General features: G+C 37.3%; 2 long non-coding RNA genes across 2 annotated transcripts; both read left to right on the top strand.

The window, feature by feature from the left end:
- The first annotated feature begins 4,300 nt into the window (after positions 1 to 4,300).
- On the top strand, positions 4,301 to 7,172 carry LOC140015584 (uncharacterized). Its single transcript, XR_011822230.1, has 2 exons — positions 4,301 to 4,354; positions 6,888 to 7,172. It is a non-coding gene; the product is annotated as an uncharacterized lncRNA (long non-coding RNA).
- Positions 7,173 to 17,395: 10,223 nt separating this feature from the next.
- Positions 17,396 to 20,267, top strand: LOC140015594 (uncharacterized). Its single transcript, XR_011822236.1, has 2 exons — positions 17,396 to 17,449; positions 19,983 to 20,267. It is a non-coding gene; the product is annotated as an uncharacterized lncRNA (long non-coding RNA).
- The last annotated feature ends 4,998 nt before the right edge of the window (positions 20,268 to 25,265 follow it).

The following is a 25,265-nucleotide window of genomic DNA, read 5'->3' as shown; positions in this document are numbered from 1 at the left end:
TTCTTCTTTTCCTTTAATTTTCTCTTTTCTCCCTTTTTTATAATTTTCATTTTCATTTTTCCTTCGAGAAAGCATTGAATAAAAACAAAATGACTAAAACATATTTTTGATGCTTTCCTTTTCTTTTTTCTAAAAACTCTATGCTAATCTTAAACTTAAAAGCTAAAACTAAAAACTAAAAGTAAAAGTAAATAAGAATAAATAGCAAATGAAATAGGTCAACTAAAAGGGTGAAAATGAATAAAACCAAAATATCATAACAACTAATAGTGCAAAACACACAATAACGAACTAAAATGCAAGCAATATAAAATGAAAATCAAGAAATAGATGCTACATAAAATTATTCAAAATTTGGTGTCTACAGGTGCGTTCATTTCATACCATGTTTATATGACTGTTAAAGTTACGAGTGACCAAATAAGCAAAAAGGGATTGAGGGCGAGGGGGTTAGACCACCCCAAGCTCCAGGGGATAGTTAGGGAACGATTGCTGGATTGAACCGAAACCCTAGAAATAAAGGAGAACACTTACATAGCTCCTACTATTGGCCATACGACTGATATCCTAGAACAGTTGGTTGAGTACCAAAGCTCCGGACCAATAAGCCAACCTAAGGACCAGGAGAGGTGTGAAAATGAAATGATTCTTGGAGGTCGTCTATCTAGGTTTCACAGGGGACCTAACCTTGAAACAGTAAGATTGATTTGAAAAGATACATAAGGCACTAATGGGACTGCGAGATTTTGATCTCTTTTCGAACAAACTTCATAGACAAATATCGAAGATTGAAGTAAGACACGAAAAACTTTATATCAAGGAATAGAGTCCCCGTATCTGGTTGTAATTGGAATTAATGGTAGTAATTTTATGGAGACTTAAGAACTCACCCATGTTCGGCAGAGAATAACTAAGATTTATATTTCGGGGTGACCTATAAACAAAAGAATGAAAGAGTAATCTGGCTCGAACTTCCATTATGCATGGCTACTCTTTTGATCCTTCGATTTGCCTGACAGGTTAGCATTTGACTTAAGCCAACTGGTAAGATGACAACTTTGGAAGAAATGCGTAAGGAATTGAACCTTCTTCGAAACGAGGTAGAATTTCAAAGGAAATTAGCTGACTACTGGGAAGAACGGTGGAAACAAGAATATGCAGAGAAAATTGAATTACTACGCCAAAATGTAGGATTAGAGAAGAAATGCAAAGAAAAGCCTCGAACTGGCCAAGCCGCCACTTCTCATGCACATTGCGGATACTGCGGCAAGGTTAACCACGTTGAGGCCGAGTGCTGGATGAAGCAAGGAAAGTGTCTGGGGTGCGGTAGTACCAAGCATAGGATTTCAGATTGCCCTAAAACTTTTAAAAAGAGGAAGTACTCAATAGCCAACTAGGTCCACCGCAAAGCGATCAAGTGCCAGATGGGAGTAATTAGTACTAATGGCTATGAACGGGGTCCTAGTAGTGAAGGTTTCACAGATTGAGATGGTTTGACTTCACTCGAGGAATAGAGGTTGTAGTTTTACCCTAGACTAGGCTAGCACCTTTGGAGGTTGTGATCTTTTGAAAAGAGAAAAAGTCTTTTGTTGTTTTGTATCCTGACAACTTGACATGTTTTGCTACAATCCTGTCGTTTCTCCTTTCCTTTTTGAGAGGAGTCCATAAACCTCTTCCAACTGGATGTAATTATTATGATCTTTATGACTCATGAAAATTTACTTCGCTTTTAATTGTTTTTATGACCTACGCGTATGTTTAAATCCTGTTCCACGCCCTTAGAATTATAATAAGACACGAAAGGTATTGGATGTGATCGAGATTTTTCTTGAGAATATAGACCACCTGAGGTCTTGATAGTGACTAGAGATCGGGATCGAAGTGAGGACTTAGTGTTGAAATGGAATTCAATGATTGAAATGCCAATTTGAGATATTAAAATCGGAGGATGTGAGTTAGTGAAAGGAAATAATTAATGGATTCAATGTGCATAACGATTAAGGACTAGATATCGTATTTGGAATGAAGGCTAGAAGCTATGTATTGATAGATTATGGAGTCTGGAGCGATGTGACCATTAAGAGCAACCACCATTTTTCTTACATGGATAAGAATTCAATAATTTGTAAGGAGCCGTGATCCTATTTAAGTTGGATTTAAAGAAGAGATATTACCCATTTGGGAACCCTAGGAACTAATGTGGTTAATACCACTTTCAAATTAAGACATGGACACTCTAAAATTTTCGGTACACCCTTCGAGTTGACAGATGCACTAGAAGTATTTATGGACCCAAGGTATCGGAGTTAAACCGTATTTGGACAAATCAGTGGAGGCATTTATTGATGATATATCGATATACTCTAGTGTTGAGAAGGTCATGAAAGACACTTGATGGTAATTTTACGAACCTCGAGAGAACGCCAACTTTTGTTAAGTTCAATAACTGTGAGTTCGATTGGAAGAAATAATCTTTCTACGTTATACAGTATCTAAGGAAGGAATTATTATTGACTCAGCTAAAATGAAAGATTGTATAAGAGGAAACGACCAGAAAAGCATATTGAAATTTGGAATTCTCGGAGTTAGTCGAATACTACCTTTGGTTTATCAAGGATTTTTGTAAGAGTGCAAGACTTGGCAAACCATTTGAGGTTCTAAATATAAGGAAAAATCTTGAGATGAAGAATGTTAATTGGTGTATAGGTGTAGGGGGTAATCTTGTGCTTTTTACAGATGACTCAAAGGATGGTTTAGAATGTATATTAATAAAACATGAAAAGGTGTTTGTATATGCCTCTAGGAAGTTAAAATATTACGAGATGAAGTAGCCAACTCCTGATTGGGAGTAAATAACTACAATATTTGCTTTAAAGAAGTTAAGATATTGCCTATATGAGGTAGACATGAGGCCGATTAAGTTGCTCTATGACTCGGAAGTTGAAACGCCTAAAAAAAAAAAAAAAGGGTTTGATTGCTAGTCGAAAGAATGGAATCTGTCATGCATAAGTTGGAAGAACGTAAGTTGGTGATCGATCTGATAGGCTTAACCATGAGGGGAATGATATTTCCTCAGGTGTGAATTTCGAGGACGAAATTCTGTTAAGGAGGGGAGGATGTGAAGACCCGAAAAATTTCTTATTTTATCGAATATTAATGGTTTAATTAAGTATTTATCCACCTGTTTTCCCCAAATAATTTATTACGACCATTTTAAATCCATTCGTATGGAATAATGTCTTCATTATGTTTTTAAAATGTCCTGTTAACAACTTCAATTTTCGGAAGGATTGGTTAGGCGAGAAATAGTGAACACGAGTGTTTCGAGGTGATATTATATTCGAAAGTATGATTATCCTGGGAAATTAAGAACGGACAATAGCAGATTAAGAAAAGTTAATCGAGAATTAAAGGTGAATAAGTTCTAAGTGAGCATATACTACTCACGCGTGGATAGTTTTCCAAAAGATGTATGGATACAATTATTGGAGATTTGAGGAGTTAATACTCGACTCATGTGAGGACTCGTAAAAACTATTATTTTATTTAAACCTAAATTTATGGCTTAATAAATTATTTAATTGGATTTTTGCCACGAGAAATATTTTCTAGACTTATTAGACCTAAATACATGATAATATAACTTCGTTATATTTTAAAAGTGACTCGTTTCAAAAATTAATTTCTTGGAGTGCGTTTAGTAAAAATAGTGAATAGTGCTTGGAGATTTTACCGCGTAGAAACACAATAAGTTTGGAATACTGGAAACTTGTACTGTGGTTCTAAAATAGGTAATATTATGAATAAACACTCAAGTGATAGTTAGTAGTGCAATCGTTATAAGAATTTCTCGGAGGTTTCGCGTTATAGCGTTAAAATTTGACGGTACGCGTTTTCACACGCGCGACTTCATTTGAGGGACTTTAGACCCTTATTTCGGGACAATTAAGAGTGAAGAATATTTACATGAATATATATGCATTAGAGGCTTAGTGCACTAGTGAACCAAACGCGCGAGAAAATCGAGCCTAAAACGTGCCAAACGAGCCTTAATGAGAGTTGACTTTGGGGATAATTTGCACCACACATTGTGTCTTCCTTAAGAAGCTAAATTTGGACCAAACACTCTCTCTCTTAGTCTCTCTCTTGGCCGAATTCTCTGCAGCAAAAACACAACACAAAGTTGCCATTTTCATCTTCAATTCTTGCACAAAACCTTCATAGATTCACACCAAATTTGAACTACACTTAGTTTGTTGCTTGGAGAGTTCATCTAGCTAGCAAAAGGAGGAGTTTTTCGCGGTTTCTTGGAGCACTAGAGGACCGAAAATTTCTGGTTTAAGACACCAAGGAGGTATAACATCATCCTACACCTTAAAACTTGGATTATGATGGTAGAAATGCATCTTTAAGCTATTGCATGTGTATGGGTGTCTTGACATTGGTGTAAAATTTGAAAAGTGGGCTCTATGGATTCCCACACTTGGGTTGTTGCTGATTTGATGATTGATGGTGGTTATATTGTTGGTTTAGTGGTTAAAATGATGGATTAGTGGTGGGTAATTGATAGAAACTTCATTGGGTGCAAGAAGCAAAAATTTCCGAAAATACCCCTGTTTTGTTCGGCCACTATAAGGCCAATTTTTGGTGAATTATTGGCATGAACCTGATGCTTATATGTTATATTAGATGTGTGAAAAGTTTCATTGAAAAATAATAAGGTTTGGTTGGGCAAATGAATTTTTTTTGGGAAACTAGCAAATCTGGAAACTGTTCCCGTATGGCTCAGACCAGCTGTGGTATTTCGACTATAACTCTGTCCTCGGATGTCGAAATCATGTGCCGTCAGTGGCGTTTGAAACTAGACATCCCAGGCTTTAATTTGAGATAAAATATATGTTCTGATTCTTTGTGAGTGAGCCGGACCAAACGTTTTAAGATCACTGTCCTGTTTCTCGGAACTGCTGGAATGGTCTGTAGAGGCAGCAACTTGAGGCTCAATTTCGAGCTGGTTGCTTGCCAAATTTTGAAACGATTTCTTCTGTGAACTTTTAGTCCTATGAATGTATTTTCCAACGCCATAAACCACGCTCAATTCCAAGCTAAATTGACTGAGTTGTGACCAAAATAAGAGGACTGCCCTGTTTTGGAAAAACGTATTATTTGGACTGGTTTCGGACAAAAACCCGTGAGTAATCTTATTAATTGAAATTTTGATGCTAAACCATTACCAAAGGTATCATGGTTGTATCTTAGACCTTTATTTCACAAATGAACCATGGTTGGATAGCTTTCTTGGTTAAACGATTTGAATTTGGAAAATGAAAGTCAAAAGGCAGATTGCCTTAGGAATTTTCCGGAACTTTGGGTGATTAGTTCACCACCTTCCCGAGGGTATTTTTCCCTGAAAATTGACAGAGAGATACCTTCCATATAGTATCGAAATACTGCCAATTTTGGTATCAATCCAAGTTCGTTTCGATACCTAATTAAATTTCTAGTGTTGGAGGTTCAAATCTGGAAATTCTTCTCCAGTCTTGAATTTGCCTAACTTTGAGCTACCGTATCTCGGTACTCGAAACTCCGATTCTTGATCCGCTTGTTTTGTTATAAACTTCACTTGCAACACTACTTGAGTGACAAATTTCAGAGGCTGGTTTGCAACGTACGAATCGTGCCGAATTTTCAAAGTTGGCCAAAATCCAACTTCATTCTGCCTTGTGAACCAATTCTGTACCTTCAAGCTCATTTTTGAGCACTTTCCACTTCGATTCATGGAAAAGTGTCTTCTAGGAACTTATAGTACTTTCTAAGAGGTTTCCAACGGTATAAAGTTTTCCAATTCTCGACTTGTACCGAGTGAGTTACGATTTTTCAAAGATTCATAACAAAACTGAATTTTTCAAATTTCAAGGCAAAGGAGTTTTCCAAAAACTCTTAATTCTCTTAGTAATATTCAAACGTTTTGCCCTCGATTTTCATGATAAAAACTCAATTAATATTGTACTTAATAAAACGCAAGTTGAACCTCGATTTACGAGTAATTGAGGTTCATTTTTGTGAAATATTCCTTAGATTGTACTAATGTACAATCTTACTTGATAATTGAGATACTTGAGTAATTATCCACCATTAACTGCCAGGCACACAAGGAGACCTTCAAGAGGATCTCACCGTGGACACTTGAACTCCAGCGAATAATCTTTATTAAATTGCTCGGTGAGTGTCAAGTGTGTGAATCTTTGATACTTGCTTAATTGTGATAATTATTAGAGATTTTAAAAATAAGGGCGGGTGTGTACTTTATCGCATCCGTCCTGATTTCAAATGAATGAATGAAATGTATTGAATGAATGAAATGCAATGCTATGTAATGGTTACATATGTCGTTGGAGTGAACCTCCTCGACTTTCAAATGAATGGGGGACGCCCAAACTCATAGGCCGACCTTGAACTCGAGCCGGCAATGGGCTTGGTCGGGAACTTGGGCGAGCCATGAGATTATAAGCTCGACCTAATAAGAGGTCTTGCTTGGCATACTCGTCGAGTATCGCCCTAAAAATAGACTTGTGGGCCCTTGGGGTGTACGGTGGACGGAGGGAAGTAAGTGGTGATCTACGGAAATGGAAATACCAACCCGGTTGACAGGAGGGTCAATGCGGGAAAGTATACGAATGACATCGACAGAGCGAGTGGAACTTAACTCCTGAGAGCTACTATATCCTTGAATTGTTTCTGATTTACTTTTCCGGCTCGAATGATTGACTAATGAAATGTCCTGGTTTTGTTTAATGAATTTGGGATTGCTATTTGAACAAAGTGCTTGCATGTGTGTTCTTGGCCTCACGAGCGTTTTGCTCACCCTGTAAATTTGTTTTCCTTAACAGGACTGGAAATGGAGTTAACGCGGAGAAATCTCCTTTTAGATATATTGTGTTTTAGGGTTTCAAGTGTATTTTGGCTCGACCCCTTTATGATTGTACTTTTGGAAGTTTAATGTATCATTCGGATATATGGGGTGTATATTTTGGAATTTAAGTTGTATTATGAACGCACGACGTGCGGGTGGCAAGCTGATAGGTACCTTGTGATGTGACCCTGAGAACTATATGGATATTGTTAAGCATGAACGTTTCCGCACTATATGTATTTGCACTAATTTGATTGTGGTATCTAGTATAGCTTTAAGCTTGAACGTTTATTGCTTGAGTCCTGGCGAGAGCTAGGCAGGCGTTCCGCGGATACCCTTTGGTGCGCCTTAGGGAGAAGTGGGGGCGTCACAGTTGGTATCAGAGCTTAGGCTTTAGATCTCTGTAGTGTATCCTAGGCTTAAATGTTTAGGATGCCGGACTGTGGAATTTGATTGAAAGTTAAGTGACTGCTTGTGAAAATGAAAAATTAGAACCTAAGTTCGAATTAGTGGATGACAAGGAGTCTTGATATGGTGTGATTCATGTGGGATAGTATGAAGTGATCAAATCTTGTTTATTTCGTGTATCTGGACCTACCTAAGCTTTTACTCTTAAGTGTAAACTACAGAAGGTAATGGTGATATTAAATTGTCTCGGGGGCGCCTTCCGGTGGTCCACTATCGAGAGAGTGAACTAAAAGAGCATTGGATAAATGGTCCGATTTACTGGACTAGGACTTCATGTGAATTCCAAAGGACTTGCCCGAGCCCAAATAGTGGGGTGTTAATAGTGGTCGATCATTTGAAGTGGCTATCCGAAGAAAATGGAGTGATTCGAAGGGATGATCGAGAACTGAGGACAATTGCGGATGCCTAGACTACTAGAATTCCTGAAATTGAAGTTGAAGTACTTCTGGAGCGAGGGAGACAAAGGCTCTTAGTGAGAAGCTTTAAAAGCTAAGAACCGACTTGTTAGGTTAGTGCCGAAATTAAAGACAGAATGGATGAGTCGGTGGCTAGGTGTGTTACCTTGGTTGAATGAGTGGAGAATGACAAGATATTTGATAAGGGACATGAGATCTAAAACTCCTAGTGCTGGAAATGAAACTGATCCTAGGGAGGTAGTGAAGACTTTTGGGTTCTGCCAATCACTAATTTAGCGATTTAAACTATTTTAATAGTTTTGCCAAAGATAGACAGGGTGACGCTCGCTTAAAGGCCGTTGTATTTTGTATCTTGTTTCAATATGTTTCTACCTTTTGAGGCAATTAAACATTTCTCATGACATGTTTAACCTTACTACTTTATGATTTCAAATCCATGATTGGGGTTATACGTATTTACGATTATCTCAGCGTTTTCCCTTTTATTCTCATATTTGTTTAGCATGATCAAAGTCTCACTTTTAAACTTCGTTTGGGTGCTGTCGCGCCCCATTTTTTGATAAATAAAAATAAATGGTTTGAGAAAGATGTTTTTGATTCAATTGTGATTGGAGAATGATTTTTGTGAGTTGAAAAGACATGGGTCTCAATGGGACTTGGGAAAAAGCGACGATTTGACCCAAAAAATAGTTTTTTTTAAAAAAGGTTTTTGAATGAGAAATTGGAGTCGCCACTTGGTAATGATTAAGGTGTACCAAGTCACCTAAAAAATAAATTTTTAAAGACAAAGTAGTAAAACCCTTTTAAAAAACGACTCCTAGTCCACGTAAGCCAAAGAAAAAGGTTCGGGAGTCACGTTTGACAAAGGGGAAGGCAAGGATAGAATCCAAGGCACCCCTTTGACCTAGCCAAGGCTAGTTGCGCGACTTAACCTTACCTTTCCTAATTTTCTACCCAATGTATGTATTGCACGTTGGATATGACTATATGAATGCAAAACGGAAAGGAAAATGCAATCCTAAATTCTACGATGTCTCTTGTGAGGCTTTTGGTCCCAAACCACATGAATTGTGGCGGCCAACAAAGGAAAACCTCATAGAGGTCGATTAATGCAAATGAGAGTTCAAATTTAAGTGTGCAAGTGTGAAAGTGTATGAAAGATGCAAGAAATGTAAGTGCAAGTGTGCGAATGTATAAAAAGGTGCATGTGTGAAATTGTATAAAATTCAAATGTTTTTTGTGTGCAAGTGTGTAAAAATAGAATAATAGATATATAAGGTAAGGTGGAATTCCATTTGTGAGGTGAAATTGAGCACGTGATGAGAAAAATGTAGTGAGAAAGTATGGTTTAAGAAATGTGAAAAAATGTGGTTAAAATAGTATGTAGGTGATAAAAATGAAAGTATGACCCTAGAGGAATGCAACAAGTCGGGTACGGGGGTTGACTCCTAACTTTTCGACTTCGATTTTCCCTTTGATTAGAAGGTGAAACTAGCGTGCTAAGGCTATCGAGTAGCCACACTCGCTCGTTTCCCTTATCGGAAGGGATTTTCACGAAAATGAACCCTAACTAGCATGAGATGCAAGTCCTAAAATGAAGGGGAAGGGGTTTGAGGAACATACCAAATGACAAACTAAGGAAAAATGCGTGATATGTGGTGATCATGCACTTAATGAAAAAAGGAAAAAAGAACCTATTGGGTCTAGCATTGGACTAGCCCATTCTATGAATTCCGACTAGCGTTGGACTAGTGGAAACGATAAAAGAAGCCACAACTAGCGTTGGACTAGTGTGGTGACGTACATTCATCCATTCCATTCATCTATACTACAAAAAGCGAGTAGACATGCGAATCACTTATAAACACGTAGCACATAACACTTAGCATGCTTGACTAGATGTAAAATCCTAATAAAGCATTTAACATATAACACATAGGCATGCAACCATTACATTTGCTAACTAAAACAAAAGGGAAAGGGAAAATGGACCAAATTACTTGCTATGCCCTATCTATTACAAGCCAAGAGGTGTACACATACCCCATAATGAATAACTTAAATAAAAGTAAAAGTAAATGAAATATATGCAAGGAATTAAGAAAAGCAAAGTAGACATGCATATTCACGTAACACGTAGGAGCACGTAGGAGAGACAAACAAAGATAAGAGAAATTATACCTTCTCCTAATGGTAAGCAAATGAAGGAAAATGGCTTCAAAACAATAAAGGGGTCAAGGCATCAATTTAAAAGTAAAGTATAAGCAAAAACACCAAAACCCACCTAATTGCAACTTGAATGAGCTCAAAAAGTGCTTAAAGACCAACAAAACGGAATAACCCGTTCAATTTCCAAATATAGCATCTACTAAAGACCCAAAACAAGCATTACTCAAACATTCAAGTCCAAATAAATCGTTTAAGCACTTCAAAGATTCCAAAAATAAAGAAAAAAGCCAAATAATGATTGAAGTTGCAATAATTTTAGGACTTAATTACAAGATACTAAAACATGCTTGGGCTTTTGTGGCACAAAGAGAAACTTAGAAGGATCAAATTGATTAAATGTTCCAACTACTTGGGCCTTAGTAGAACAAAAAGGGACTTGGGGGGGCAAAAGCCAATTTTGAAAGTTTTCCATGCAGAATTCATGCAAAGTTACGTAGCTTATATTTTGCAATTTTCCAGCAGCCATTCCTTCAGCAATCTTTCATTTGTACAAAGCATTTTAACCCCAAATGGATTTGTGCAAAACAAACCAATGGATTCAACAACTCAACTTGCATGTAACAACTTAGAAGAAGGTTATGCAAAATCTGGAAAAAAGCTTTCATGCAAGGCTCATGAAGAAACTGAGATTTCTGCAATTTTCCAGCCAATGTTGCTTCGGCAACCTTTAAGCTTTCAAATGCAATGCAGATTTCATGCAAGATTTAGGACCCAAAGCGCACAGCTTTGCTTGAAAATTTTTTAGCCAAAATCATGATTTGAAACCAAACAACAAGACATATAATTTTAAACCTCCAAACCAGCAAGAGACGTAAAACGAGCTGATGCAAAAATCTGGAATAAAGCTCATACGAAAAAGATGGTTTGTTCTTTTCCAGCAAGCACTTGAACGTGATTCAAACATTTCAGCCCCTAAACATACACACCCAACACTCTTGTCCAATTCCTTTTCAACCCGTACCCCAACACCTCAAAACATGCAAACCCAGCTAGCAAAAAAAAAATGGATGGCTGAGGCTTTAATCAGAAAATGCAGGTAAAAGAAAACAGCCAAGCATGAGATGCAGCAAAAGAGAAAGGTGAAGCTTGCGGCAATATTCATCCAGAATTTTTGCAACTTCAAGCTTTCAAATGCAGGTTTCAAGTAAACTTCAAACAAAACCAGCAAAGACTATCACTTGACCACATTTAACATCTGGATACTTTGATTAACACAACAAAACTGAATATGCAACAAAAAGAGCAGCAAAACCACCCCCCAAAAACTCATGCAACTCAGCCAAAGCTGCCACGAATATCCACAGATACTGTTGCCTTTTGTTGCCAAGCTCGCTTCAAGCGTGGCTTGTTGCAGCAGGTTTGTATGCGCAGAAACTCAGTCCAAGGCAAAAACTAAGACAAGCAGGAGGATCATCAAGCATGCGATTTTTCCATGATCCCGGGAGTTTAGCACATGCAGATTTCCTTTTTTATTCAATCATTTAATACTTTACCCATTCAAAACTAGAATAAAAACCTCAAAGTATAGGTTTTTCTTTTGCATTTTTCGAGACAAAACCGTGACAAAGATTTTAGCAAATCAGGCATGCTTAGGAGCAGAGAATGGGCATGGACGTTCACATGCTTCACCAGCCAAATGACTGTCTGCAGACTTGATTCAAGCAAAACACAATAGGAGGAACAAGACCAAAAAGCAAGTTCTAATATGCTTCAAATCCTAAATGCAAGAGCTCGAGACAGAAAGGAAAAGGACATCCAGCAAAATTTTTAGGTACCAAATAAAAATGACTTGAATGTCTACTAATCTTGGACCCAACATCGCAGTCGAACATCACATAAAACATACGTTAGCCAAGACATAACTTCAGCCATAAAAATCCAATCTTTGAGGCTTATCAAAAATCACAGAAGGAGAAACCGTAGATGCCATTCATTTCATTTTTGTACGCAAGAGAGGAGACACGAAAGCCAACAGCTTTTAGTTCATAAAAGCACACAAATTCTAAACAGAGCCACTGGAATCACAGCTCATTTACCCGATCATGCCCAGCATACAACTATGAAGATCTGTGGTTTCTAACTCACAAACTAAGGACAAGATTCAATGACTTAAAGGGAAGAAGGCGCAACTTACAGTGATGATGCTTTCCCTCGATGAAGGCAGTGACGGACGTAAGGATGAACAGCTCCAGTGACTTTTTCCTTTTTCTTTTTCTTTTTTTTTCCGCCTGAAGCTCTTCCTCTCCTCTGATTTGTTCAGCCGTCAAGTCCTCCGCTTGTCTCTTTTCTGGTTTCCTCTCCAGCCCATTCACCAAACCCCAGCCGTTAAAAGCCTTCAGATTTTTCTCACTCAGCCGTTATCTTCCCAAAAAAACTCTCTCTCTCGCTCTCCTTCTCAATTCTTTCTCAGCCCTCCTTATACTTTCCTTTAGCCGTCTGTAATCCTTTTCTCAGTCTCTCTTGCTTTCTCTTTGTTTTCCAGATTCCACCTAAGCCCACCCTTTCTCTCGGCCGCTGTTTTCTGTTCTTTTCTCTCCCCAGATTTTCAGCCGTTCCCTTCTCTCTCTCCCTTACGGCTGAGCCTTCTTATCCATTTTATAACCACTTCCCAATCTCCTAAACCCTCACCTCAATGGTGAGGATGAAGGCTTACCTCTCGCCTTCATATCCAGCCATCCAATGGCTGTTGAGGCTGTCCTTTGCACGCTGCAAAAAATTGCAGCGTGCATGCCGCGACGTTTTTTTTTTTTTTTTATAAATTTTTTTAATTAATTAATTAAACAACAAAAATGATAATAATAAAACAATAATAATGAATGATGAAAACAACTTAATTAACATTAGATAAAAATAAACTAAAAACAACAAAAAATGCAATTTTCCATTTTTTCATTTTTCTCATTTTTCACTTTTTTTTTTTAAAAATAACTTAAAAATGCCAAAAAGCTGAATTTAATAGAAATAAACATATTTTTGTGAACAAATTTTCCTTTTTTTCCTTTTTTCATTTTTCAAATCCAACTAAAGCCTATTTATTTTTATTTTTATTTTTCTTTTGAATTTTTCTTCTTTTTCTTCTTTTCCTTTAATTTTCTCTTTTCTCCCTTTTTTATAATTTTCATTTTCATTTTTCCTTCGAGAAAGCATTGAATAAAAACAAAATGACTAAAACATATTTTTGATGCTTTCCTTTTCTTTTTTCTAAAAACTCTATGCTAATCTTAAACTTAAAAGCTAAAACTAAAAACTAAAAGTAAAAGTAAATAAGAATAAATAGCAAATGAAATAGGTCAACTAAAAGGGCGAAAATGAATAAAACCAAAATATCATAACAACTAATAGTGCAAAACACACAATAACGAACTAAAATGCAAGCAATATAAAATGAAAATCAAGAAATAGATGCTACATAAAATTATTCAAAATTTGGTGTCTACAGGTGCGTTCATTTCATACCATGTTTATATGACTGTTAAAGTTACGAGTGACCAAATAAGCAAAAAGGGATTGAGGGCGAGGGGGTTAGACCACCCCAAGCTCCAGGGGATAGTTAGGGAACGATTGCTGGATTGAACCGAAACCCTAGAAATAAAGGAGAACACTTACATAGCTCCTACTATTGGCCATACGACTGATATCCTAGAACAGTTGGTTGAGTACCAAAGCTCCGGACCAATAAGCCAACCTAAGGACCAGGAGAGGTGTGAAAATGAAATGATTCTTGGAGGTCGTCTATCTAGGTTTCACAGGGGACCTAACCTTGAAACAGTAAGATTGATTTGAAAAGATACATAAGGCACTAATGGGACTGCGAGATTTTGATCTCTTTTCGAACAAACTTCATAGACAAATATCGAAGATTGAAGTAAGACACGAAAAACTTTATATCAAGGAATAGAGTCCCCGTATCTGGTTGTAATTGGAATTAATGGTAGTAATTTTATGGAGACTTAAGAACTCACCCATGTTCGGCAGAGAATAACTAAGATTTATATTTCGGGGTGACCTATAAACAAAAGAATGAAAGAGTAATCTGGCTCGAACTTCCATTATGCATGGCTACTCTTTTGATCCTTCGATTTGCCTGACAGGTTAGCATTTGACTTAAGCCAACTGGTAAGATGACAACTTTGGAAGAAATGCGTAAGGAATTGAACCTTCTTCGAAACGAGGTAGAATTTCAAAGGAAATTAGCTGACTACTGGGAAGAACGGTGGAAACAAGAATATGCAGAGAAAATTGAATTACTACGCCAAAATGTAGGATTAGAGAAGAAATGCAAAGAAAAGCCTCGAACTGGCCAAGCCGCCACTTCTCATGCACATTGCGGATACTGCGGCAAGGTTAACCACGTTGAGGCCGAGTGCTGGATGAAGCAAGGAAAGTGTCTGGGGTGCGGTAGTACCAAGCATAGGATTTCAGATTGCCCTAAAACTTTTAAAAAGAGGAAGTACTCAATAGCCAACTAGGTCCACCGCAAAGCGATCAAGTGCCAGATGGGAGTAATTAGTACTAATGGCTATGAACGGGGTCCTAGTAGTGAAGGTTTCACAGATTGAGATGGTTTGACTTCACTCGAGGAATAGAGGTTGTAGTTTTACCCTAGACTAGGCTAGCACCTTTGGAGGTTGTGATCTTTTGAAAAGAGAAAAAGTCTTTTGTTGTTTTGTATCCTGACAACTTGACATGTTTTGCTACAATCCTGTCGTTTCTCCTTTCCTTTTTGAGAGGAGTCCATAAACCTCTTCCAACTGGATGTAATTATTATGATCTTTATGACTCATGAAAATTTACTTCGCTTTTAATTGTTTTTATGACCTACGCGTATGTTTAAATCCTGTTCCACGCCCTTAGAATTATAATAAGACACGAAAGGTATTGGATGTGATCGAGATTTTTCTTGAGAATATAGACCACCTGAGGTCTTGATAGTGACTAGAGATCGGGATCGAAGTGAGGACTTAGTGTTGAAATGGAATTCAATGATTGAAATGCCAATTTGAGATATTAAAATCGGAGGATGTGAGTTAGTGAAAGGAAATAATTAATGGATTCAATGTGCATAACGATTAAGGACTAGATATCGTATTTGGAATGAAGGCTAGAAGCTATGTATTGATAGATTATGGAGTCTGGAGCGATGTGACCATTAAGAGCAACCACCATTTTTCTTACATGGATAAGAATTCAATAATTTGTAAGGAGCCGTGATCCTATTTAAGTTGGATTTAAAGAAGAGATATTACCCATTTGGGAACCCTAGGAACTAATGTGGTTAATACCACTTTCAAATTAAGACATGGACACTCTAAAATTTTCGGTACACCCTTCGAGTTGACAGATGCACTAGAAGTATTTATGGACCCAAGGTATCGGAGTTAAACCGTATTTGGACAAATCAGTGGAGGCATTTATTGATGATATATCGATATACTCTAGTGTTGAGAAGGTCATGAAAGACACTTGATGGTAATTTTACGAACCTCGAGAGAACGCCAACTTTTGTTAAGTTCAATAACTGTGAGTTCGATTGGAAGAAATAATCTTTCTACGTTATACAGTATCTAAGGAAGGAATTATTATTGACTCAGCTAAAATGAAAGATTGTATAAGAGGAAACGACCAGAAAAGCATATTGAAATTTGGAATTCTCGGAGTTAGTCGAATACTACCTTTGGTTTATCAAGGATTTTTGTAAGAGTGCAAGACTTGGCAAACCATTTGAGGTTCTAAATATAAGGAAAAATCTTGAGATGAAGAATGTTAATTGGTGTATAGGTGTAGGGGGTAATCTTGTGCTTTTTACAGATGACTCAAAGGATGGTTTAGAATGTATATTAATAAAACATGAAAAGGTGTTTGTATATGCCTCTAGGAAGTTAAAATATTACGAGATGAAGTAGCCAACTCCTGATTGGGAGTAAATAACTACAATATTTGCTTTAAAGAAGTTAAGATATTGCCTATATGAGGTAGACATGAGGCCGATTAAGTTGCTCTATGACTCGGAAGTTGAAACGCCTAAAAAAAAAAAAAAAGGGTTTGATTGCTAGTCGAAAGAATGGAATCTGTCATGCATAAGTTGGAAGAACGTAAGTTGGTGATCGATCTGATAGGCTTAACCATGAGGGGAATGATATTTCCTCAGGTGTGAATTTCGAGGACGAAATTCTGTTAAGGAGGGGAGGATGTGAAGACCCGAAAAATTTCTTATTTTATCGAATATTAATGGTTTAATTAAGTATTTATCCACCTGTTTTCCCCAAATAATTTATTACGACCATTTTAAATCCATTCGTATGGAATAATGTCTTCATTATGTTTTTAAAATGTCCTGTTAACAACTTCAATTTTCGGAAGGATTGGTTAGGCGAGAAATAGTGAACACGAGTGTTTCGAGGTGATATTATATTCGAAAGTATGATTATCCTGGGAAATTAAGAACGGACAATAGCAGATTAAGAAAAGTTAATCGAGAATTAAAGGTGAATAAGTTCTAAGTGAGCATATACTACTCACGCGTGGATAGTTTTCCAAAAGATGTATGGATACAATTATTGGAGATTTGAGGAGTTAATACTCGACTCATGTGAGGACTCGTAAAAACTATTATTTTATTTAAACCTAAATTTATGGCTTAATAAATTATTTAATTGGATTTTTGCCACGAGAAATATTTTCTAGACTTATTAGACCTAAATACATGATAATATAACTTCGTTATATTTTAAAAGTGACTCGTTTCAAAAATTAATTTCTTGGAGTGCGTTTAGTAAAAATAGTGAATAGTGCTTGGAGATTTTACCGCGTAGAAACACAATAAGTTTGGAATACTGGAAACTTGTACTGTGGTTCTAAAATAGGTAATATTATGAATAAACACTCAAGTGATAGTTAGTAGTGCAATCGTTATAAGAATTTCTCGGAGGTTTCGCGTTATAGCGTTAAAATTTGACGGTACGCGTTTTCACACGCGCGACTTCATTTGAGGGACTTTAGACCCTTATTTCGGGACAATTAAGAGTGAAGAATATTTACATGAATATATATGCATTAGAGGCTTAGTGCACTAGTGAACCAAACGCGCGAGAAAATCGAGCCTAAAACGTGCCAAACGAGCCTTAATGAGAGTTGACTTTGGGGATAATTTGCACCACACATTGTGTCTTCCTTAAGAAGCTAAATTTGGACCAAACACTCTCTCTCTTAGTCTCTCTCTTGGCCGAATTCTCTGCAGCAAAAACACAACACAAAGTTGCCATTTTCATCTTCAATTCTTGCACAAAACCTTCATAGATTCACACCAAATTTGAACTACACTTAGTTTGTTGCTTGGAGAGTTCATCTAGCTAGCAAAAGGAGGAGTTTTTCGCGGTTTCTTGGAGCACTAGAGGACCGAAAATTTCTGGTTTAAGACACCAAGGAGGTATAACATCATCCTACACCTTAAAACTTGGATTATGATGGTAGAAATGCATCTTTAAGCTATTGCATGTGTATGGGTGTCTTGACATTGGTGTAAAATTTGAAAAGTGGGCTCTATGGATTCCCACACTTGGGTTGTTGCTGATTTGATGATTGATGGTGGTTATATTGTTGGTTTAGTGGTTAAAATGATGGATTAGTGGTGGGTAATTGATAGAAACTTCATTGGGTGCAAGAAGCAAAAATTTCCGAAAATACCCCTGTTTTGTTCGGCCACTATAAGGCCAATTTTTGGTGAATTATTGGCATGAACCTGATGCTTATATGTTATATTAGATGTGTGAAAAGTTTCATTGAAAAATAATAAGGTTTGGTTGGGCAAATGAATTTTTTTTGGGAAACTAGCAAATCTGGAAACTGTTCCCGTATGGCTCAGACCAGCTGTGGTATTTCGACTATAACTCTGTCCTCGGATGTCGAAATCATGTGCCGTCAGTGGCGTTTGAAACTAGACATCCCAGGCTTTAATTTGAGATAAAATATATGTTCTGATTCTTTGTGAGTGAGCCGGACCAAACGTTTTAAGATCACTGTCCTGTTTCTCGGAACTGCTGGAATGGTCTGTAGAGGCAGCAACTTGAGGCTCAATTTCGAGCTGGTTGCTTGCCAAATTTTGAAACGATTTCTTCTGTGAACTTTTATTCCTATGAATGTATTTTCCAACGCCATAAACCACGCTCAATTCCAAGCTAAATTGACTGAGTTGTGACCAAAATAAGAGGACTGCCCTGTTTTGGAAAAACGTATTATTTGGACTGGTTTCGGACAAAAACCCGTGAGTAATCTTATTAATTGAAATTTTGATGCTAAACCATTACCAAAGGTATCATGGTTGTATCTTAGACCTTTATTTCACAAATGAACCATGGTTGGATAGCTTTCTTGGTTAAACGATTTGAATTTGGAAAATGAAAGTCAAAAGGCAGATTGCCTTAGGAATTTTCCGGAACTTTGGGTGATTAGTTCACCACCTTCCCGAGGGTATTTTTCCCTGAAAATTGACAGAGAGATACCTTCCATATAGTATCGAAATACTGCCAATTTTGGTATCAATCCAAGTTCGTTTCGATACCTAATTAAATTTCTAGTGTTGGAGGTTCAAATCTGGAAATTCTTCTCCAGTCTTGAATTTGCCTAACTTTGAGCTACCGTATCTCGGTACTCGAAACTCCGATTCTTGATCCGCTTGTTTTGTTATAAACTTCACTTGCAACACTACTTGAGTGACAAATTTCAGAGGCTGGTTTGCAACGTACGAATCGTGCCGAATTTTCAAAGTTGGCCAAAATCCAACTTCATTCTGCCTTGTGAACCAATTCTGTACCTTCAAGCTCATTTTTGAGCACTTTCCACTTCGATTCATGGAAAAGTGTCTTCTAGGAACTTATAGTACTTTCTAAGAGGTTTCCAACGGTATAAAGTTTTCCAATTCTCGACTTGTACCGAGTGAGTTACGATTTTTCAAAGATTCATAACAAAACTGAATTTTTCAAATTTCAAGGCAAAGGAGTTTTCCAAAAACTCTTAATTCTCTTAGTAATATTCAAACGTTTTGCCCTCGATTTTCATGATAAAAACTCAATTAATATTGTACTTAATAAAACGCAAGTTGAACCTCGATTTACGAGTAATTGAGGTTCATTTTTGTGAAATATTCCTTAGATTGTACTAATGTACAATCTTACTTGATAATTGAGATACTTGAGTAATTATCCACCATTAACTGCCAGGCACACAAGGAGACCTTCAAGAGGATCTCACCGTGGACACTTGAACTCCAGCGAATAATCTTTATTAAATTGCTCGGTGAGTGTCAAGTGTGTGAATCTTTGATACTTGCTTAATTGTGGTAATTATTAGAGATTTTAAAAATAAGGGCGGGTGTGTACTTTATCGCATCCGTCCTGATTTCAAATGAATGAATGAAATGTATTGAATGAATGAAATGCAATGCTATGTAATGGTTACATATGTCGTTGGAGTGAACCTCCTCGACTTTCAAATGAATGGGGGACGCCCAAACTCATAGGCCGACCTTGAACTCGAGCCGGCAATGGGCTTGGTCGGGAACTTGGGCGAGCCATGAGATTATAAGCTCGACCTAATAAGAGGTCTTGCTTGGCATACTCGTCGAGTATCGCCCTAAAAATAGACTTGTGGGCCCTTGGGGTGTACGGTGGACGGAGGGAAGTAAGTGGTGATCTACGGAAATGGAAATACCAACCCGGTTGACAGGAGGGTCAATGCGGGAAAGTATACGAATGACATCGACAGAGCGAGTGGAACTTAGCTCCTGAGAGCTACTATATCCTTGAATTGTTTCTGATTTACTTTTCCGGCTCGAATGATTGACTAATGAAATGTCCTGGTTTTGTTTAATGAATTTGGGATTGCTATTTGAACAAAGTGCTTGCATGTGTGTTCTTGGCCTCACGAGCGTTTTGCTCACCCTGTAAATTTGTTTTCCTTAACAGGACTGGAAATGGAGTTAACGCGGAGAAATCTCCTTTTAGATATATTGTGTTTTAGGGTTTCAAGTGTATTTTGGCTCGACCCCTTTATGATTGTACTTTTGGAAGTTTAATGTATCATTCGGATATATGGGGTGTATATTTTGGAATTTAAGTTGTATTATGAACGCACGACGTGCGGGTGGCAAGCTGATAGGTACCTTGTGATGTGACCCTGAGAACTATATGGATATTGTTAAGCATGAACGTTTCCGCACTATATGTATTTGCACTAATTTGATTGTGGTATCTAGTATAGCTTTAAGCTTGAACGTTTATTGCTTGAGTCCTGGCGAGAGCTAGGCAGGCGTTCCGCGGATACCCTTTGGTGCGCCTTAGGGAGAAGTGGGGGCGTCACACCCACGGGATAGACCCGAACAGAAATGTAAAATTGGGATAGACCCACGGGATGTTGTGAAGTTAGCGGCACGAAATCCAGGCCCAACGGGATCTTGTGAAGTTGGCGGCACGAAATCCAGGCCCAATGTGAACTTTGCGATGTTGGCGGCACAAAATCCAGGCCCAACGTGATATTGTGAATGTTGGCGGCACAAAATCCAGGCCCAACGTGATCTTTGGAATGTTGGCGGCACGAAATCCAGGCCCAACGTGATTTTTGGAATGTTGGCGGCACGAAGTCCAGGCCCAACGTGATCCTTGGAATGTTGGCGGCACCAAGTCCAGGCCCAACGTGATCCTTGGAATGTTGGCGGCACGAAACTCAGGCCCAACTTAACTTTTGGAATGTTGGCGGCACAAAGTCCAGGCCCAACGTGATTTTTGAAATGTTGGCGGCACAAAGTCCAGGCCCAACGTGATTTTTGGAATGTTGGCGGCACGAAACCCAGGCCCAACTTGACTTTTGGAATGTTGGCGGCACAAAATCCAGGCCCAACTTGATCTTTGTGAGGTTGGCGGCACGAAATCCAGGCCCAACAGGATTTTTGGAACGTTGGCGGCACAAAATCCAGGCCCAACAGGATTTTTGGAACAAGAAATTGAATTGGATTTGTCAAGAAACAAGACATTAAATTTGATTTTCCAAGAAACAAGAATTTGATTTTGATTTTTGATTTTTGATTTTTCTGAATTTTCCCCTTCCTTTCGGATTTTTCCGAGAGAATTTTTCAACAAAATTTGCCCCAGTGTCGGGTCCATTTTTCCTCCTTCTTCTTGCTTCTCTTTGCAGTATCGGCCTTCCGCCTTACTGGATGCTTTTCGTCATTTTGAATCATGAATACCTGCACAGGGGTCTTAACAAAGCATGACATGCACTTAAATTTCATGAAAAGAGCAACGTGATTGATTCGAAAATGTATCATTTTGACTTTTGAACGAAATCCTCAAATGTATTGCGGAAAATTTTGCCCCAGTGTGGGCTTATTTTATGAAATCTCATGAACAAAAATTTGCCCCAATGTGGGCTTATTTTACAAAATCCCTCCAATGAAAACTTGCCCCAGTGTGGGCACATCTAATTGCAAAAATGTGTTTGGATGAAGCTTCATCTATTTGAACAAAGTAAGGAACTGTGTTTCCTATACAATGTGAAGAAATCTAAAATGTCTTGCTTAAACTCATACAGAAAATTTCGTGATAAATTTCTCAAAAATAATGGCCAATTACAAAAGATTTCTTCCTCACTTTAGCATCGATGCTTTGGGTAATGGGTCACCATTTCCTGTTAGCTCAATCTTTCAGGATCACCGAGTGGGTATTATTTCTGCTTTTGAAATGGTTAAGGAAAATGAGAAATCAAGATTTGTCTTATTTTGTGCCCCAATTGTATGTAATCCATTCAATATCACATCTTAGTGAAAGCAAAGAGTTTGTCACCCTTATTTCTTGAGAAAACTTAGTCAACATATAAGCTTTTATAAGCTTGCAATGTATGGGCAAAAACGATAGCTAAACATGTGAAAATTGGTTAACCCTTATGATCACAAATGATTGATGAATTTTTAAAAGCATAGCCTTCACTTCAATTTGTCATGAAAGATAAGTCAACGATGGACTTTATGAGCTTGTAATGTGGTTTGAAACGATAGTTAAAGAAATGAGATTTTCAAGGACATTGCATTGAAGATCGCTCTTTTCCAAAATTGCCTCTATTTTGAATTTGCAAATCTGAACTTTGTCTGACTTTTATCATCACTCAACAGGGAATTTCAGCATTGAATGTTTTTGCACTTTTCCTTTGCATTTATTTTCCTTGCTTTTCTTTCTTTTTCCAAAAATGCTCTTTGCGGGTTTTCACATGATAAGTAGCGTCAACCCCATACCCAAGCAATTCAAAAATACAGCTAAAATTTTCGACATCAGAAATTTTCTGGACAGGGCTATTACAGAGAACAGAAGTCAGGACTTTCGGCTTTTGTAATGGGATCAGGTGGAGTGCTCAGAAAAGTTAAGGCTTGAAAGCAGATTTCAAAAGCTGTTTAAATGATCTAAGATCGCATCATTGTGCCAACCCTCTTTTTAGGGTTAAATCATAACTCGCCCCAGTTTATTCTCAACTTGAGGCTCTTTCATCATTTTCTTTTCTGATTGAATTTTCTTTTGGCCTTTTGCCATTTCTTTGAGATTTTTCAAAATTGGCCCCAGTTTATACTCAACCGAGGTTCTCTTTTCTTTTCCCTTTTGATTTTTCTTTATCACATTTCACCTCTTGAGGCTTTTCTTTTCTTTTCAACTCAAACTTACCCCAGTGTGGGGTTTGCAATTCTCAGGGGTTGCCAAACGAAATAATTCATTCTGAAGGCTCAAAAGGGATAACTAAGGATAGAATGTTCTCTTGGAAAAGAAGAGGGCCTGACCTTTATCCCGTTCTTTACATTAACTCTGAAAGGAAACTTTCATTAATGACGAAATTTCTCGCATGTATTTGAATTAATTGACTGAGGAAGACGCCTGTGAAGCATAGATGATCCGCCAGATGAAATTCTTCCTTTTCTTTTTTCAACATTGGAACCCAAGTGGAATCAAATTTCCAATTTGCGGTTCTCTCCCTTTTAGCCTTAGCATTTTGGCTTTTCTCCCTCTTTTGGAAAATTCTCCAATCTTCTTCCCCAGTGTGGGGGGCGATCATAAGTGCTTTGAAAAGAACCAGCAATTTTGGCTCAAATGAGGATGCAAGGGATAAAGCAGTGTTTAAGTGGTAGAAACGATGGCCAAAGCATCATTCTTACGCTTCATGACAAACCAAAGTAAAGAAATGCTCATTGAGAATCCATTCCCCTTTTTGATATTCGAAAATTTTCCCATGTAGGGTTGTGATCATCAAGGCGCTTATTTTAAACGAAGTTATTCTTTTAAAGGCTCAAACGGGAGAGCAAATGATAAAATCTGTATGGGTAGAGAAACGAATGCTCAAAGTATCATTCCAAATTTTCAAAACAAATAAGAATAATGCACCCTTTCGCTTTCACTTAGATGTGATTTCAGTCTAATTAGACACCATGGACATTTTTCCAAGTAAAGGTTGCCCCAATGGGGTCAATAGAAGTGGCAAAACATGAATTGTTCAGCGAAGGAGAAAAGGTATCTCATTGGGCCTTTTGAAGGACCTCTCTTATTTTTGAGCACTTTTATTGTACAACTCGGATCACCCACCTGGTATGCATGAAGATTTTAAAAAGTGTATACTTGTGAAATTCAGGCTAGAGGTTGAAAAAAAACCTCAATTTGGTCTTATTTCTCAAAATTCATCATGAACTCTCCAAGGAGTAAGAATAAAGAATGAAATGTACATAAATATACACAAAACAAAAATTGTCCAAAAATTTTATTGCTGAAAAAGTTTGAAACAAAATTTCTCATTCAATTATGATACAAATGAGAAGAGAGAAACTTGTAAAGAGCTTCACATATACACTTTTGCCTCCTTTTCTTTTGGAACAAAATGTACTAACAAATCAAATAAACAGAATTTCCCTTTGGAAAACAATTACAAAATCTCCCAGAGGTTTTAGCGTAGAGCTTCCAGATAGATCATTTATATTTTCATTGTAGGATCTGCCCAAAAATCACACAATACTTGCAATTTTGATACCTTATTAGATCAGAAGTGTCATCAGATATAGAAAAATATTTTTCCTTTTATTGAAGTGTTTTTTATGAATGCAAGGGAAGGGGGAAAACAAAAGAAAAATACCCCGAGTTAGTAAACAGAATATAAAATCGGTATGCATGTCCTATGGGGGAACCCTTTTATGCCAAGGGTAGGTCTAGCATGAAAATGCAATCCTCTAAGGTAGGCACTATACCATACCTGATGGATCTGATCAACTCATTTAAGTGAAAAATAATTTTGAAAAATTTGGTCAATTGGAGTGACGAGAGACATTTGTCAAATGATGTCAACGTCCAAATGGATTGATCACTTTTGATCGATACAAGAGTTTGCAAAAACGCACGGTTTGACCTTGACGAACTTCCTATTGAAGAGATTGAAATTTGTTTTGACAACTTTTCTCAGTGAAGCACGGGTCAAAACTCCAACTGATCAAATGGCTGGATGCAATGGATGTTTTTCTCAAAATCGACTAGGTTTTCCATTTTGAAATTCGACATTGAAATCCTAATTGGTCAAATGAAATTGACAATTTATTAAAAATCGATCGGATTACCCTAAAAAGGGAAACAGGTCAAATGAATTGAATGAAATTTAATTTATCCAAAATTAATCAGATCACCCTAAAAAGGGTAAATTGATCAAATAGATTGAACGAAACTTGATTTATTCAAAATCGGCTCGGTTGCCCTAAAAATGAGTAAATTGGCCAAATGAATGAAATTGAATTAGTGATTTATTCAAAAATCGGCCGAATGACCCTAAAAAGGGTAAATTGGTCAAATGAATTGACGATTTATTCAAAATCGACCGGGTGACCCTAAAAAGGGTAAATTGGTCAAATGAATTGACGATTTATTCAAAATCGACCGGGTGACCCTAAAAAGGGTAAATTGGTCAAAGGAATTGATTGAAATTTGATTTATTTCAAAAAATCGACCAGATCACCCTAAAAAGGGTAAATTGGTCAAATGAATTCGAAATCGACTAGATTGCCCTAAGAATGAACAAATTAATGAAATGGCTTGGATGAAATTGATGAATGAAATTATCCAATGGATTGAATGGAATTGGGAGCTTTTTAAACAATCAAGCTATCCACTGGTAGTTTCAAAAATTTATTATGATGCATTGGCCTATGAGCCTTCTAAAATCAAATTTTGGCCTCAATTTAT

Source organism: Coffea arabica, chromosome 10c, assembly GCF_036785885.1.
Source record: "Coffea arabica cultivar ET-39 chromosome 10c, Coffea Arabica ET-39 HiFi, whole genome shotgun sequence".
NCBI classification, from domain to species: domain Eukaryota; kingdom Viridiplantae; phylum Streptophyta; class Magnoliopsida; order Gentianales; family Rubiaceae; genus Coffea; species Coffea arabica.
Note: the sequence above shows the minus strand (reverse complement) of the source record. Positions and strands in the feature narration are given on the sequence as shown.